Here is an 18,136-nt window from a genome sequence, read left to right as displayed (position 1 = left end):
AGCTACTGGTTAAGTTGTCCTTACTCAAGTTAAAACAAAAATCCTACCCACATTCAATCAAGCAACCTTAATTATGTGCCGTGAGTCACACATACACACAAAGTCATGAAAGTAGCATGAGGATTATTGGCAAAAGGGGACTCTTATAATGGGGGACTTTACAGGGGATGGTAAGGTGAAGGTAATCAAAATACATTATGTATATTCACATATATATGAAAGAATAAAGTTTAAATGGTGCTAACCCTTATTGATACACTTTCATTAGTGTCCGCCAAACTTAACTTTTGCATTTTTATTCAGCTGATATCTTTTCATAAACCAAGGAACTATTACCACTGAGATAGATAAGCAGCAAAAACAAAGTTGTATAATTAATTCCGTATCAAACACTTACTGTGAACTGTGGTATGCAGATCAACAGGGTAAGAAACTACGGTATGAGATTCATACCAAAATCGATATGAATTCTGACTCTGTTAATTTCCTGAGACAGTAGAAGACAAAAAGTGCATGGAGAGAAAACAGAAACACAAATTAGGTTGTTATAATTCTGTTAGGTAGGTACAGATGAAGTATGCAGAAGCAAATTAAAAGGTCCTGAATCTTCTCAATGGCTCTCCTCACTGTGGACATTTAATCAGAGCTTAACCCTTGCGTGAGTCATTGCTACTACCTAACTATGTGATTAAGAAAACAAACACCTCCCATGAATGTTTCTCAGTATTTCTCTTCCTCTGATTACTAAAAATCTATCCCCACAGACTCTATCAGCATGGAAGATAGAAGGAACATTTGAATTGCCTTTATAAAGATCGCTGGGTATAAACTGTGTGTTTGAGATATGTGATAGAATCTTGACTGGTATTGTTATGCAGTAATTATCTTTCCTAACTTCTCTGAAGCCATCCATATGATGAGGGAAGTAGCAGAAATATTATGACCGAAGTAAATAAAGACATTTCAGAAGGTATGGTGCATTTGGAATTGGGTTCATTTTAATACAACTAAATACAAAAATCAATAAACAGGAAAATAAAATTTCTTCCTTGAAGACATGAAATGAGGGTTCTTACTGAGAGTGCTTTGAATGGCTCCTTTTAGATTTTCTTGCATCTCTCCTCAAGGATAATTTTGTATTGTATGTACAATTCATTTTTTTTTAAAGCCAGAGATGGGTGAAATATTTATCCTTCTAATTCCATCTGGAATACCTGGTGATTTGCTCACTTTTTTGTCTTTACTTGGAGGCTTGTTTATCTCAGGGTCGAGATGCTTTCACGAGAAGCAGAGATCACAGCACCTAAAGCAAACCAGAGTTATCTGACAGATAATAATGTCAGCATGGTTAGCAAAAATGGAGATTGTTCTCCACTGGAAGCTTGTATTCTGGTTCTATGAAACACTCTTACATTACTGATAATTAAACCTTCTAATATAAAATCTGTCTGTACTAATCAATTTAATTTTACAACGTTAATGGGAGAGGACAGAGCATCACTAATAAGCACCACAGTGGTACCTTATGTGCTCAAACACAGTTAAACTCTTACCACAATTTTAGTCAAATCATTCATTGTCTTTCTTATCTAGAAACAGCAAATCATTCATTGTCTTTCTTATCTAGAAACAGTATCAAACAGTTTTTTTGGGGGGTCTGTCTTAATTTGATTTCAACATTCTAACTCATATGGGTGTTTTTTTCTACTTTGAATATGGTAAAGGAAATTGAATTAAAAATAATGTAATTTTTCCTATGGCTTATTCAAATATTCAATAAAGAAACCTTATCCTTATTGTTAGGTTTATGTTTGAGCATTTTCTTTTATATTAAAATCCTAACTGAGGACAGAGAGTAATGGACTATCATTATCTTTAAAATAACATGTGATTCATCCACAGACACATAAATTATTCACTGTTCCTATTTGTCACATCCCTTTTTACTGTTCACTCAAGGCAGACGAAGCTCAGTCTTACTGCAATTTACCTTCTATTTCTCTTGACAAAATGTACATTAAAACTGGACCATTCCCTAAAAACTCCCAAGTCTCATATGTACATGTCTAAGTCATATTCTCTGCCAAGGTCTCTATGGCCTGGCTCAGGAAGATAAAAAGGGAGCAATTATCACCAGTGTGCATGTGTGTGTGTCTGTGTGTATATGTGTATGTATATATGTGTGTGTATGTGTGTGTGAGTGTGTGTATGTGTCTGTATACACGTGTATATATGTGTGTGTATGTGAAAGTGTGTGAGTGTGTGTGTGTGTGTGTGTGAGTGAGTGTGCACAGCTCTATCTAATGTATGTTTTAAATTTCAAATGTGCCCCATAGACTCATGTTTTAAAAGTTTTTTCCCCAAAGAACACTTTCTTGTGATCTTATAGAACTTACAGGAGATGGGGTCTAGTTGCTAGAATTGGGGTTCTAGGGGTAGAAATTTGAAGTTTATGCTTGCTCAGTCCTTTACAGCCTATTTTGCTTCTGCTTCCTGATCCACTATGATGTGATTAGTGGCTACAACATGCCCCCATACCAATGAACTAGGCTGCCCCACCTTACCTCCCCTGCTGTGACGATGGAAACCCTGGAAACTCATCACCCACAATACACTTTCCCCCCTTTAAGTTGTTTCTCTTGAGCATTGTGGGTACAGTGTGATAAAAGTAGCTAATATATCAATTTACAACAACAGACTAAGAGTACCTTTTCTGTATTGGCAATATGCGGTAGAAAGAGGGGAGAAGAGGCATTTTCTGCCCAGGACACTAGTATAAACTTCACAATTTTTGTTTGTTTGTTTGTTTTTTTAAGACAGAGTTTCTCTGTGTAGCTCTGGCTGTCCTGGAACTTACTTTGTTGACCAGGCTGGCCTCTAACTCAGAAATCTACCTAAAACAAAAATTTAAGAGCACAGAAATTGACCCAAGGTAGACAGACCCAAGAGGTTTATTCCAGAAAAACTGATGTTTCCATGTGACTACAAATGCCCAATTCATCGTAGCTAGAACCCAAATTGTACATGAAATGGAAATTTAGGTTGCAGAAAAGCTACAACTTTAACAGAAATAAGCAAAAATGTTCTTTTCCTTGGCAAGAAAATTCATCCAATATTGGGAAATAACACTTTGTCAATAATTGTCACCATAAAATGTAAGTTACTGTCATAAATGTGTGTATTTCTTCAAGGGATTAAATGTAGCTTTGGTTTGGCTGAGTAGTGGTGGCACATGCCTTTAGCCCCAGCACTCGAGAGGCAGATGTAGGCAGATCTCTGAATTAAAAGGCTAGACCAGTTTACAAAGCAAGTTCCATGACAGCCAGAGCTACACAGCAGAAACCTCTCTCCTCTCTCTCTCTCTCTCTCTCTCTCTCTCTCTCTCTCTCTCTCTCTCTCTCTCCCTCTCCCTCTCCCTCTCCCTCTTTGTTTCAGTGATACTTTCTGCATATTGTACACACAAAAGACTTCATGCTAAGACTATGTACATAAGAAGAGATATAGCAAATCTAATTTCTTCAAACATTCATTAACTATTTCAGTATCATCTTCCACTCACTAACCACATTTCTCTGTTGAGCACATTGTAACCGCAGCACAGTAAAGAGAGGGATAATGTGCAAGCCATTGATACACCAGACAACAGTTCTCAGTTACACACTCACAATCTGTTTATGTGATCAAACAACTGATTGCACAGCACCTCCCTACAGCATGACTGTATCTGGGGTTGAGGGTTGAAATGTTGGAGGTATTCCTAATGTAATAACACTTTTCTTTATGCGAACATTAGCACTACATTTTTGAGAGTACAACTGGTTATGCATGTCGACTCAAGGTCTTCTCAATATTGCTTATGACATCATAGAAAATATGACCAAAGTATCAGTCTTAACCAGCAGAGAACAGCATGGTTAAGCAGGTAATTCTTAATGTGAACAATTGGGGGGTGGAGGAAATAAATTTGTTCATGAATAAACAGGAGAGCTGGATGAGTTGTAATGGGAAATGCAGGGAGTCAGTTCTGCTTGCTTCCATAGTCACCGCTGTGTGCTGAGCCTGACCTGAAGAGCTTCCAGGCCACCCTGCTGATGTGTCACTGAGAGGTTTTACTGAGGTTGCTCAGCTTGCAGCAGATGAAACTTACTCTGTGGTGTATCCATCTATCCCACCATTCCTCCTGGGAGACAATGTCCTTCTGAGGAAGTAGCACCCGTCTAGTTTGGGTGATTTCCATAAGCCATTTGGGCGTAGTTGGGCTTGTACTCTGTCCTGCCACAATTCCTGTAAGCCAGGGAGCTCCAGGAACTGGTATATCCATGGAAGGAAAGCCTTGAAATGCAGCTGCTCCTTGGGAGATAAACTGTATTTGTGTATCGCCTAAACATACCAGGAATGATTTGTTGCATGGTTCCTGTTCCATAAAGAGATAAGATCAATTCTTTGGAGAGTCCATCTTTCCTATTTCTTCTGACTTAATTTGGACCTTAGTGAACAGATCCAGATTCCCACATGTTATGACAGACAGGGTAACAGCTGCTGCTAACAAGTCTGTCCCCTAAGTGGAGACAGGACAGTGGAGACAAGGGATTAGAAACTAAAATGTGCAAGTCACCATTCAGACATAGCATTGTGGTTGTGTTCCCATTGGCCATTGGATCTTGGCAGGGCCATCAAGTCCCAAAAGATTAATTATGGATTCCACAGCTTTGTTCGGACTGGCATTTTTCTTAGTCTCAAATGATTGATCTTCTGCCCTCTGCAGCTTTTCAGCCCTGAATGGTTTTACAGGCTTCTCTGGCTCCTTCCCCCCTTTCTTTATTTGTAATAGTAATAGCTATTTTCATCATAATGTTTCCACTTTTCTTATTCATCTCTGCTAAACAATTCTATTGCTTGCTCTATCTGGTCCTTGAAAGTTCTTTGGAAGACTGACTTCACAGAGCACTCCTGATTTAGTATTCCCCATATCTTGCATGCACTGTATCTGTTCTTGTGTCCACAGATATAAGAAGCCCATGGTCAGCACATCTGATGCAAATGAACACATCATTATTCAATGAAGCCCATCAGGGACCTTTGTCCTCTTTGGTGGCCTAGTCACTTGTTGTCCCTCATCAGTTTGGATGGGATGAACTGGTGCTGCTCATGAATCTTCTGCTAGCTAGGATGCAGGTGGTTGGCACTAGTGGGACTGGGTAGGTGAGCACACTGCTAAGGCAGTATATAGACTCAGCCCAGGAAGTAGCAGTGGCTAGTGGTGGTAGGGATGTGGCTGGGACCAGAGGAAGGGCATTGATGACCCCAGCATAAAGGAAACCGGAAGATTTTTAAAATAAGAGGCAACATGTTTATTAAAGAACAGATAATCAGTGTTGCATGAATGCCTGCCTGGCTGGTTAAGCTGAATAAATTTTTAGACACCCAGGGATGCTTGTAGTCCTGGGGAGACACCGAGACATGTCTTCTGTCTTTAAATGTGATCTTTATATTCAGAATAGCTATTTCTTTTAAGATAGACAATATGAAAATCAATATAACAATGTGAATGAATAAGTCTCATGTTAGTACAAATTTAAAATTGGCACCAAGTCCAGAAATCATGCTGGATGTCACTTGAAAAGTAAAAATTACAGACATAAAGATGTCTCAGTGGATAAAAGTAGATTTCAAGCCTGAAAACTTGAGTTCAGTCTCGGTGGAACGACTCCCACACATTGTCCTCAGATGTCTACACATGTGGTATGGCACATGAGCTGTGACCTATACACACAGAGAGACTAATTAAAAATTTAAAAAGTTAAAAATAAACCTGTCACATTACCCAATAATTCCATTGCCCAGGGGCTATGCAAACCTACATCTTCTAAACAATCTCATGCAAATGTCGATGGCAACATCACTCATAAATGAATAGGACACATATGCTCAGGAATGGCTGAGCAGATGAACACAATGGCAGCTCTCCATGCACTGAGCTGTTCAGCAATAAAGAATAAATGGAAACCCCCAATCACAGGTAAAACCAGGTGACAAACCACATGGAAGAAATCAGGCAAAAAAGTGTGTATTCCATATGATCCTATTTATGTGGCATTCTGTGAAAGCCAAAACTGTACTGAGTGAATCACACTAGTGTTTTCCAGTGCATTGACTTCTTGTCAGGAAATGATTATGAAACTCCTGGAGCGAGCATAAGTGAAGCATTTATAGTTGCATGGGTATATACACTGACCACATATTCAAGCAGCACTTGAGATGGTTACTTCTAAAAATGTATATATATGAAAATTATACCTCTATTGTCTATAAAATTGATTAAAAATCCTTTTAAATTATATGGTAATCTTTATGAATTAAAGGAAAATTCTAGAGACATGCATTTTTTTTATTCCCCACTTTATAATTTCCAAGTTACTATTGATCATTCAGTTTCTGCTCATGTATCCTCAACTGTGTTTTAGACTTCCGAGAAATAAAAACATCCTGTGCATGAACAGCACTGGATCAATATACAAATCTCAGGCACCATAGTTCATTAATATCCTACATTGTGTATTTAATTTATCAAAGAAAATTATTATAAACAAACTCTGGCTACAGTCTTGTATGATTTGTGATTTTTAGACGAATTTTTTTTGCAAGTAATATGTTGGTTTTTAGGGTTTTTTTTGAGAATTTTGTACAGGGTGCTTAGATCATAGTCCCCTGCTCCGAGTCTTTCCAAGCCCACTTGCCCTTTCCTTCTCACCCAACTTTCTGTCTTTTTATTTTATTTTATTTTATTTTATGTTTTGTTTTGTTTTGTTTTCTTATCAGGCCAGTTTACGCTGCTTAAAAGTCTTAAATGTGCAGCCTTCCACTGAAGCATAGCTCACTTATTAGGGGCTATTCTTTTAGCAAACACGACCTTTCTTCTCCCAGCAGCTAAGAACTGGCAGTAACTCTTGACTTGGTGAGTGTCGTGCATGGGGTCACAACTTCTGTGAGTTCATATGTACCACTGCCCTATTCTGTCACAAAAATGAAAAAATAAAAATAAAGACTTTTTAAATTGTGCACATGTGTGGGGACCCGTGTGTAGTGTGTAGGAATTTATGTATGCACCTGTAGTGCCTGTGGAGGACAGAAGAGGGTGATGTTTACACTGGAGCTGGAACAACAGTTGTTTGTGAACTGCTTCATGGAGTTTCTGGGAATCCAATTCTGGTCCTCTACAAGAGTGGTGAAAGTTCTTAACTTCTATGTCATCTCTCCAGGTCCATGTGAACATTTTCTTCTCTACCTTTTAACATATTATGTAAAAAAAAAATTAAACCTATGTTTCTACTCAAATACTCCTTGTCATTATATGACAGCATTTGGCAAGATTTCATGAATTCGGTTCCCAATGGGACACCTAGGGAGGAGACTCAGGGAATAATGCCCACTGGCTATTAAAGACAAAACCAAGGCCTATAGTCAACATATTGTTGAGCTGTGGGAAGAACTTCATAATTCAAAAAGCACAAAAAGAAATGGGAATTAGACTATAGGAGAGATGACCATATTGATTCAACTCAATGGTAAGTAAGTGTTTACCTGAAGGATGAATAACATAAACATTCTCACCCCTTGTGGATCAGAAGCCCTGGAGTTGGTTTTTTCTAATGAGAGGACATCTATTTTTTCCGTGGCAATGGATTCCACCCTGAAGCAGTGAGATATTGTTGGTCCACTCTAAAATTCTTTGCTGTTAAGTAGTATGAGAGAATGCGACCCCTGAAAGTTCATTAGAGCAAGGAGGTAGACAGTCTGATGCTTTGTTCAATAGTGCTGAGAAAAAGGAACAACACTGCAAGGGTAGCTATGTTTTAAGGGCTTTGCTATCCACAGTCACTATTTTCCAAAAAGAAAAGTAAAAGTCCCTTCCAAATCATTATAATGACCAAGGAGAAAGCCACAGAATCTTTGGGGACGTTGGTCTGATGCTGTTTGTATTCATATGCAAAATTCTGTACCCCAAGATCTGGTTGCCCCAAGATGAGCGAATTCCCATGTACATCAGCCTTTGTTGTACAAGCCAAACTCCTTAATTGAAAACCATTGGTTAAATGAAGATGGCTACAACCAATTATTGGGGAGAATAGGAAGAGGTGGAGTTTAAGTTAGTGGGTTGGGGGAGTCACAGGTAGGAACCATGAGGCAAAGGAGAAAAGAGATAGAAAGAAAGAATGTGATAGAGGAGAAATCAGAGAGAACAGGAAGTCTCCATTAGTCATAATGGACCAGCAGTATGTACCCAAGAAAAATGCCTCTCTAGGACACCAGGCTGCTAGAGCAGAAGTAACCCAGGGAGATTGGAACAGCAAGTATTTAGGGAGCACAGTTGTGGAAGTTGCCAGTGTAGTGTTAGAGAATTATATTAGGGGTAGTCTCCCAGTAATTGCATAGAGGCTAATAAATAAATCATAGTTTGAAACTCATTCATTTGAAGCAAGATGGAAATAAGCATAATTCATATTATTTTACAGAACATGATTGTTGTAATTACTAGATTCATCTTAAAGAATTGGAAGAGAAAATATTTTTTATGAATAAAACAAGATTTTGAAAACTGGGAACATGGGTACATTACAAAAATTAGATGAACTAAGAAGGTATGCACAAACTGAAACCCAGGCAGATGCTCTGCCTGACCTCAAAATCCCATCAGTAGATAAAATTCAGAAATCTTGAATTAGAATATAGAGGGCAGTTTTAATAAACTGGGCTATAATTCAGGAGAAATAAAAGGGAGAAATAAAAGTTAAAGCTTATCAAAATGAGAGAATAATGACTGGAAATCTAGTCTGAGAATATTGAATATCTTGAGAAAGAATCCATGATAATTGGAAATAATAATGAAAACTACATCTGAATAATTTTCTTGCTGGTGACAGAAAGCAGAACAAGAAGAGAAGATATAAAGGGGTCCATTGACTTATTTGTTCTTAGATAGTGGCAGAGGCTTTAGACTATAACTGAGTTATTTTTGAGTTGAGTTGAAAATATAACACTTGTTTTTCAAGTTGTATTTTATTATTATTTTCTTTTTTATTATTATTTTCTTTATTTACATTTCAAATGCTATCCTGAAAGTTCCCCCATACCCTCCCCCTCCCCCTGCCCTTCCTCCCCTACCCACCCACTCCCACTTCTTGGCCCTGGCCTTCCCCTGTGCTGGGTCATATAAAGTTTGCAAGACCAAGAGGCCTCTCTTCCCAATGACCATCTTCTGCTACATATGCAGCTAGAGATACGAGCTCAGGGGGTACTGCTTAGAGAAAGTACCCAAGGAGCTGAAGGGGGATGCAACCCTGTAAGTGGAACAACAATATGAAAATATAACACTTTTATCATTAATGGACACTCCATTACCACCAATGCTGTCACCCTTCCTCTTCCTTTCAGCCTAAGCTACTTCCACTGCCCCCTGATTAGACAGCACAATTGTTCTCTATGAATGACAGGCAATTCTGGGAGAAAAGAGCTGGGCGAGTGAAAAGGAGACACTGATTTAAAAGAAAAGAGAAGGATAAGCACAAGAATGTGAGCATGCCAAGTACTGTCAACGACCTTGAGAATAAGACAACCATCTAGAGGAAAGGGTATCTTCCCCCGCCTCAATCACAGAAAAGAGACATGCTACAGAACTCAGCTCTTAGCTAACATGCAAAGGTGCTCTAGTGAGAAGACCTTCCACCTTCTTTTAGAGTAGTGATTCTCAGCCTGTGAATCATGACTCACTTGGGATTCAGCAAGCCTTCCACGGGGGTCACATATCAGGTACTTACGTTATGATTCATAACATTAGAAAAATTACAGTTAGGAAGTAACAATGGAAATAATTTTATGGTTGTTGGTCCCCACAACATGAGGAACTGTATTCAAAGGTAGCGGCATGGGGAAGGTTGAGAACCACTGCCTTAGAGTGTATATGCTTTGTACGTTCTGTTTAATAGTTTTTAAAGTTATTTTCTTCATTTACATTTCAAATGCTATCCCCTTTCCTAGTTTCCTCTCCAAAAATCCCCTCTACCCTCCCCCTGCCCTGCTCCCCAACCCAACCACTCCTGCTTCCTGGCCCTGGCATTCCTCTGTACTGGGGCATAGAGCCTTCACAGGACCAAGGGCCTCTCCTCCCATTGGTGGCTGACTAGGTCATCCTCTACTACACATGCAACTAGAGACACAAACTCCGGGGGTGTACAAGTGTGGATTTGTTTCTGGGCCCCCTCCTCTAGTTTACTGGGATAGAAGTCTTCAGATTTGGTACCACTGTGCTTTATTTGTCACTAGGGCTCTGCTGTATAATTTGAAGTTAGGTTTTGTAGTATGTTCAGTAGTGTTCTTTTCTGTTTGAAACTGATTTGGATATTTGTGGTCTTTTGTGTTTCCATACACATTTTTTATTTTTTTTCCCTGCTCTGTGAAGAGTCCATAAACACTAGGCTCAATCAAACGTTGTCTTAAAGGTGATTGCATTTAATTGGAAGGTAAACATTGGTAATGCAACTATTCCCATAATATCAATTTTGCCAATCCAAGAGCATGGAAATCTTATCACATAGTCCTTCTTCAATATTATTTTTGCAATATCTTAAGGTTTTGTTGTAAAGTTGTTCACTTCTTTTGTTAGGTTTATTCCTAGGTACATTTTTTTCTCTTAAAAATGGAATATTTTTCCTAATTTCCTTTTCAAGGTTGTTTTTGGTGTATTTCAAAATGTTCTTATTGTTGTATATTGAGTTTGTACACTAAAATGTTATTCAAAGTGTACCTTGCTCATAGAATTTTGTTTGTATGCCTTGATAAGTACATGAAATGTATTCAACAGTGAAAGTATAAAATCCAATGTCATTGATCTTAGATGAGAACCTACAACTATTTACTAAAACCAACATAATCCCTAATTAGATTGTAAACATTTATCCTTACATCCATAGATAAGTGTTGTTGCCCTTACCATACTTCAAGTAAACTTCTCTTTGCAACAAATGGAGCCTATTACAAAACAACAATAACAACAACCACTACAAACAGACAAAATGCAGAGTTGTGGAGTCCTGTCCCAATAGATAAGCTACAAAATAAAGGTTCAGGGGCTATTATTATATAGAAGAGGGACGGAAAGCCTGTAAGAGTCAGGGTCAGGGAGTTTCTCCCTGACATTGTCTCCCCTAGTAATGTCAGGAGCTGAGAGAGAGAGAGAGAGAGAGAGAGAGAGAGAGAGAGAGAGAGAGAGAGAGAGAGAGAGAGAGAGAGAGAGAGAGAGAGAGTTGGATCAGTACTTTAAAAACATCCTATAATCAAACACTCTCACAATCTAAAAACAACCTGGTCTTATACATGCCGAGCAATGACAATAGGAAAGTGTTGTAAGTCTTTGTTCTTCATGATTGTACCATTATGTTTCTATAGGAGCAACATATTATTCATGCACAGTGAAAACACTGCGCACTCATGACATACAGTAATCTTGAATCTGAGCTGCCGTGTTTCTGTCAACACCGTGAGGCGTGGAGGCATGCCTGCAGAAAGGACATGTGTGTGTGTGTGTCAGGATCCAAGGCTGCTGGGGTGTGATGCCAAGCTACACAGAAGAATGCTCCCTCAGGACCCCAGGTACATTTTTGCAGATGACATCCAATTCATTGTTGGATGCTTCCTGTTCAGAAGCCTCTCAGCATTGTCAAAGTTTACACAGCCTCCATACTCAGTTACACAACCCACACTTTAACAAGCCGGATTGATTATAACCTGATGTTGAATCCCCCACCCCCACCCCCTTGCTGCTACCTGGTTGGTAGTAGTCAATAGCAAGGACTTGTCCCTTTATGGTGACAAGCTACCTTTGATAGAGGTAATTCAAGGAAGGCAGGGTTCATTAGGGTCCTCATTTGAGGGGTTACAGTACCTCCCTGCAGAGGAGGCAGGATATAGCAGGAGCGGGAGGTAGCCAGTCACATGGTGTATACAGGTAGGAAGCAGAAGAAAGAACACAGGGATGCAGTTTGTGTTCTATATTCCCTTTTTCTTCAGTCTACAACCCCAGCCAAAGAAGTCTCTCTCTCTCTCTCTCTCTCTCTCTCTCTCTCTCTCNAGAGAGAGAGAGAGAGAGAGAGAGAGAGAGAGAGAGAGAGAGAGAGAGAGAGAAGCTATCTATCTACTGGTGGACTAGTATAACTCCTGAAAAACTTTTTTGTGTCCATAGAGCATAAATCTGCAAGGTAAGACAAGCAAGAATATGTGCTGGGTTTCTCAGAAGCAATTATGGCAAGTAGTTTTGAAATTTTGTTTTTTAAAAGCCTTTGTTACACAGTCCACAGGGTGGGTTTTGGGATGGTTATAAGCTTTTGTGTTCATATTGCTAAGAGAACAACTTACTGTGTTTTAGCTATTTCTCCAGGTCCTTCTGTTCCAGGTAGCAAGGTGATCTCATACTAGGTAATAAATACCACAAGCAGTATTTTAAATAAATCATTAAATAAATCGATATCTAGTAATTAATCTTTTCTATCAATTTTACTTCAATAGACACAAATTGTAGACATGTGTTTAGCTTACTATTGAAATAGACCTCAGCAGCAATATCTTGATTTCTGAAAAAATTTCCATCTAAAAGAATCCGGGTGCCATAGAGAGATATATAATTCCATAACGTGGCTGGAATTGTATAAAGTAAGAACAAACATGGACTAAAACATAAGAAAAAATAAGAAGGGAGGAAGGAAAAGAAAGAGGAATGGAGGTGTAATTTTAGTTTTTCAAGTCCTATTTTTAATGATGGTTCTTAAACACTTTGACTGCTCTTGTATCCCACCACCCACCAGAGGTAGTAGAAAAGAAAGGATACTAAGGAGGTGGACCTATTTAGAAAGGATCTTTAGAGCAAATTACATCTGTGTTGTCTGAAAATTGGCAGCTCAGTTCAGAGGTTAGCAGGCAGTGGTAGCTCAATCCATCTCCAACTACTTCATGGATACACCAGAAGTCCTGTTCAGTAGAGTCAGGATAGCAAACAGAAATCAACAGCAGTAGCACTACCTAGCCAAGACCAAGGCTCACCCTAGACTGGAGTCAGCAGGTGGGACCAACAGGAACACCAGAAGTTCTCAGCTGTGCCTTTCTCACGGAAGTGAAGATCAGCGAAGACTTCATACCCATAAGCATTACACAGCTAGTGGTACCAGCAAGCCAAGCTCTGTCTCTGTCACTCCATTGAGTTCTATTTATACCCTCCAAACATCTCATGTATTCCACGTGCCTTGCCTCAGCATGGGTCTTGTTACATGATGGGTCTTGCCTCGGCATGTGCATCCAATCAACCTGAGTCCATGGAGTCCTTACAAATGCATCTCAACTATGCAATATAAGGCAGGGCAACACATTTGTGTTGTTAGCAAAGAATCCTTCATCACATATTCTTTCACCTTGCTTTAGCAGAACATTCTTTCTCCTGTGTCTGTTTCAGTGAAAAGTCCCTTCATGAGCCTACCTTAGTCTTTTGCCCGTGTCCCCTTCAAGAAAACACTCCTTCATGTGTTGTCCCAGCAAAACATGATCCAGCCCAACTGACTCTCCAAAGAACCCTTAAGTTTTCACTTCAGGGAGGAGTTACACTTACAACCTTAAAGTTTCTGAAGCTTCTTGGTTCAGCAGACTGTTGGAAAGTTAGGAAGCTCAGTACTTTAAAATACCGACTTCCTGCAGCAGAGAAATGTGCATTCAGATACTGTCTGGGAACATTCTAGGATTCTGATCCGAAGCAATGATGCTGGTGAGGAGAGTTTGTTCTTTGTTATTCAAGCTAATTTTGGCTTAAAATTTTTCCCTGTCACCCATTACATACAGCAACCAAACAATCATCTCCCAGTACAGACAGTATCTGAATGAAGGCTGTTTTCTAACTGCCATTGTTTTACTCATAGATAGTGCACATAGGAACTTCCTTAGGGATAAAGGTAACCTACAAGAAACCATAACTCTCAAAATATGCATAGAAGGAAGAGATATTCCATATGGAGAACAGAAAAGGTAAAAGAGAAATATATATCCATAGAGCTGTAGCCAAGCAGGAAATAATCACACATAAAAAAATCTCTGCTGGAAGCCCACATGCCATTCCTCAAGTCTTCATCCAGCAGCACGCACATGTCACACAGAATGGTTCACATAACACACAATGGCACCGAGATTTGGAAGAGAAAGGATGAGGTAACCAAAGAGATATCAACAGGCATCAAGATCGCCATCAACAGAAAAAGAATTAAAGACTATTTTCCCCCAAAGGAGAGCTCAGTTTGCATTAATAAAAGGAAGACATAGGGCTTACATGTTAGAGAACATGTATAATTCTTAGACTGTGGAGAAATTAGGAAGAATGAATCAGTTATTAAGGGATTATACCATACTCATGTGCATAGCTTTTAAATGTTTAATGTTTAATTACTGTGACTAATTTGGAAGAATTGGGGAAGGGGCAAAAATTTGATCAAAATTATACTAAATAAATTTTTCCAGTAGTTTTTAAAAGTATTGTGACTGTCATGAAACATTTGCTTTCTGCATACTATATTTCCCCTCCATTACTCTAGCTATTACATTTACATGTTTATTCAATAATGGTCCAAAGACTCCAAAATGTTGAATAAATGCAAGGGAGTTTTCTTAGCTGAAGCACTGTCGTGCCAGGCTTTAACAGTGACTGGCTGGACTTCAAAGTCTGCATGAGATTTCAGTGCTCCATTCAAACAGCAGGAACATTAATGTAAGCATATTTGTCCCTAACATGGTATCTTTCAGATATATTCTTTATCAGACATAGACTTTATGAGAAATTTTAAACTATTCAATTCAATAGCTTTAATAATAAATATGCATTTCTACAATACAATATGAAAAATGTTCCTGGAGTTTATTTACAATTATGTAAAGTTTAATTCATTCAAGATGAAATTATTATAGAAACATGCTAGAATTTGAGGACAAATAAAAAAAAACAGGAAAGAAAAGGAAAAAATCATATAAATTTATAAAATGTGACTAATCAAAGTAAAAACGAATTCCATCTAGCTTTAAATTTCCAATAGTATTTTAAAAGTAATAAAGCTAATCTCTTAGCAATTCTTCTGGAATTATAAGGGTAAATTTAATGAAAGTAAGAGAAGGGAAATTAACATGAATTAACAAATCTTTAAAAAGTATAAGTATTTATAAATCTCAGGGCAATTAACTGAAAAAGAGAACAGACCTAATTCTGAGAAATGCTCATAAGAAAAATATTTCCCAATGCACAAAATTATAGCAATGAGTAAAATGGTAATATAATGAATAATTGGACACAAGTACAGCAAGGAGTAATTTGATAAGTCATTCAGAGACAATTGAAATAATTTCTATTATAATAGTCAATATTTTGGTAATATAGTCATATAATTTGAAGATAGATCATTTTGTAGCAAAATACAAATTCCCCAAATTGAATGAATTAATTAAAAATCAGAAATCCCTCAAGAGGAACTGAAACCACTCTGAAGGATAGAATAGTGATCACTGGAGGCTCCAGAGTGTTGAGGGTAAAACTGATGTGGGTGGATTGTGGGTACTGCAGTTGTGGATAACAGGAATTGCTTTGAATAGTCTCTGGCACAGTCAGGTCTGTTTAATTCTGCAGAATCTGTTAAATATTTCAAAAAGAGCTGAAAGAAAGTATATCCAGAGCTTTTTACAAAAAAAAAAAAAAAATGCCGATGACCTTGATTTAGTCTTTACACACAATATGGATTGACTTATCACACTGTTAACCCTTGACAACATATGCACAACTATTGCACCTCAATTAAGATACAGTACTCACATCATTTCAGAGCACTGTACCTGGAACAGAAATTTAAAAATTTCTAGAGAAAAATGGCCCAACTGTTCACAGTTTCTAAGTGTACTTTTTACATTAACCTCCTCTAAAACAATTTTTATAGAATGTCTTGTGCAGAGAAAGGTAAAATGTGTTAAATTAAAAAATCAGATATAAAATTAGTTCCTAGCCTATCCATAAAAGAGAAAAATCTTGCAGTTTTAAATCTGTTTAAGAACTGTTGGTAAATTAAGTATGCAGGGCTGTGCTTAGTAACTTATTTTTACCCTGACACAAGCAGAAGTCGTTTGGAAACTGGGAACCTCAATTGAGAAAATGTCTGTAAAAGATTAGCCTATGGACAAACCTGAGGGGCATTTTCTTGATTAGTGATTGATGTAGGAGGGTCTACCCTACTTCGGGTAGTGCCATCCCTGGGTTTGGGGTTGTATAAAATGCAAGCTGAGCAAGCTGAAGGGAATCAGTAAGCAGCACTCCTCCATGGCTTCTGCTCCAGTTTCTACTTCAACTTCCCTAATGATGAACAATGAAGGGCAGTGTAAGCCAAGTAAACCCTTTTCTCTCCAAATTGCTTTCGGCCACATTGTTGAGTACAGCAATAGAAAACCAACTAGGACAGGGCTATGTGTTCTGCATTCCCAGCACTCAGGAAGCAGAAGCAGAAGGACAATGAGTTACAGACCAGCCTAAGATACACAGCAGTGCTCTGCCTCAAAGAAACAAACCAAAGAACAAGCATACAAACAAACAAACAAACAAACAAACAAAAGGCAAAACCAAAGTCATCAGTGTACCAGCTAGTTTTGTGTCAACTTGACACAGCTGGAGTTATCACAGAGAAAGGAGCTTTAGTTGGGGAAATGCCCCCATGAGATCCAGCTGTGGGGCATTTCCTCAATTAGTGATCAAGGGGGAGAGGCCCCTTGTGGGTGGGACCATCTCTGGGCTGGTAGTCTTGGGTTCTATAAGAGAGCAGGCTGAGCAAGCCAGGGGAAGCAAGCCAGTAAGGAACATCCCTCCATGGCTTCTGCATCAGCTCCTGCTTTCTGACCTGCTTGAGTTCCAGTCCTGACTTCTTTCAGTGATGAAGAGCAATGTGGAAATATAAGCTGAATAAAAACCTTTCCTCCCCAACTTGCTTCTTGGTCATGATGTTTGTGCAGGAATAGAAACCCTGACTAAGACAATCAGTAAAATAACCATGGCTCACTTTCTGTAATATCTAAATTTTTAACTGGCTGTCTGTAATATTCAAATTATTAACTCTATGTACCTTAGGTGACTTTGTTTTAGAAATGTTGGAATGGTGTGATATCAGAAGAAACTACAGATTTCTCAGTGACTGTCAGAAGAGTCAAGTGTATGCTTGAGAGAGTATAGAAAATACCCACAAAACTATTATGTAAACTGTAATCAGATTGATAGCCGGTGATCATGTTTTTAATAGGTTGTAGTCAGTCCATGGCCTTAGAATCTAGAAGTACATGGCATGAGTCCTTTGAGCTCCCTCACCCAGCTTTGATCTGTACATCCAGATGAACCTGCACAGCAGTAAGCTATGTCTGGGAATAGGTAGAAATAATCAACAGCAGTGTCAGGCTACATAACACGTACCCTTCCTATGCCCCTAATGCAAGCCTCCAAGAGTCACATGAAGAAGAAAATTATAACTTCAAAATATAGAGTCATTCTCCTTTCTTCCTTTCTGTTATAGAATTTGCATCAACCAGTTTAATACTTAAAGGTGTGTGTGTGTGTGTGTGTGTGTGTGTGTGTGTGTGTGTAAGAGCTGGCAAAGCTAAGAGATATAGTCAGAAGTCTGTAACTCCTTTAACTTGCTTCTTATGAATCATGAAACCAAGTGTCTGAAGTAAGCATTTGAGTGGGGATATATTTAAGACTTTATTAAGACTCACTGCAAGCCCCTAGGACCTACTTAACTGTGTCCCGCACAGTGCTTGGACTGCTTACTTGGAACACCGCATTTAAATGTTAGGAGTGCTTGGAATATGAATTCAGCGCCTAGTGTTCTCGTAGCAAGCATGTACCAGACTGAGCTATCTCCCCAGTTCCTAGAAATCAATTTTAAAGCTAGGCATCAAGATATATAAGCCGAGCCGGGCGTGGTGGCGCACGCCTTTAATCCCAGCACTCGGGAGGCAGAGGCAGGTGGATTTCTGAGTTCGAGGCCAGCCTGGTCTACAAAGTTAGTTCCAGGACAGCCAGGGCTATACAGAG

The 18,136-nt window shown here is 38.7% G+C and overlaps 1 pseudogene; it reads right to left on the bottom strand.

The window, feature by feature from the left end:
* Positions 1-4,040: 4,040 nt before the first annotated feature.
* LOC110327652 lies at positions 4,041-11,550 on the bottom strand (annotated as a pseudogene).
* Positions 11,551-18,136: the final 6,586 nt, after the last annotated feature.

This window comes from Mus pahari, chromosome 10, assembly GCF_900095145.1.
Source record: "Mus pahari chromosome 10, PAHARI_EIJ_v1.1, whole genome shotgun sequence".
Classification (NCBI taxonomy): domain Eukaryota; kingdom Metazoa; phylum Chordata; class Mammalia; order Rodentia; family Muridae; genus Mus; species Mus pahari.
The sequence above is the reverse complement of the archived record's forward strand: the minus strand, read 5'-3'. Positions and strand labels throughout refer to the sequence as shown.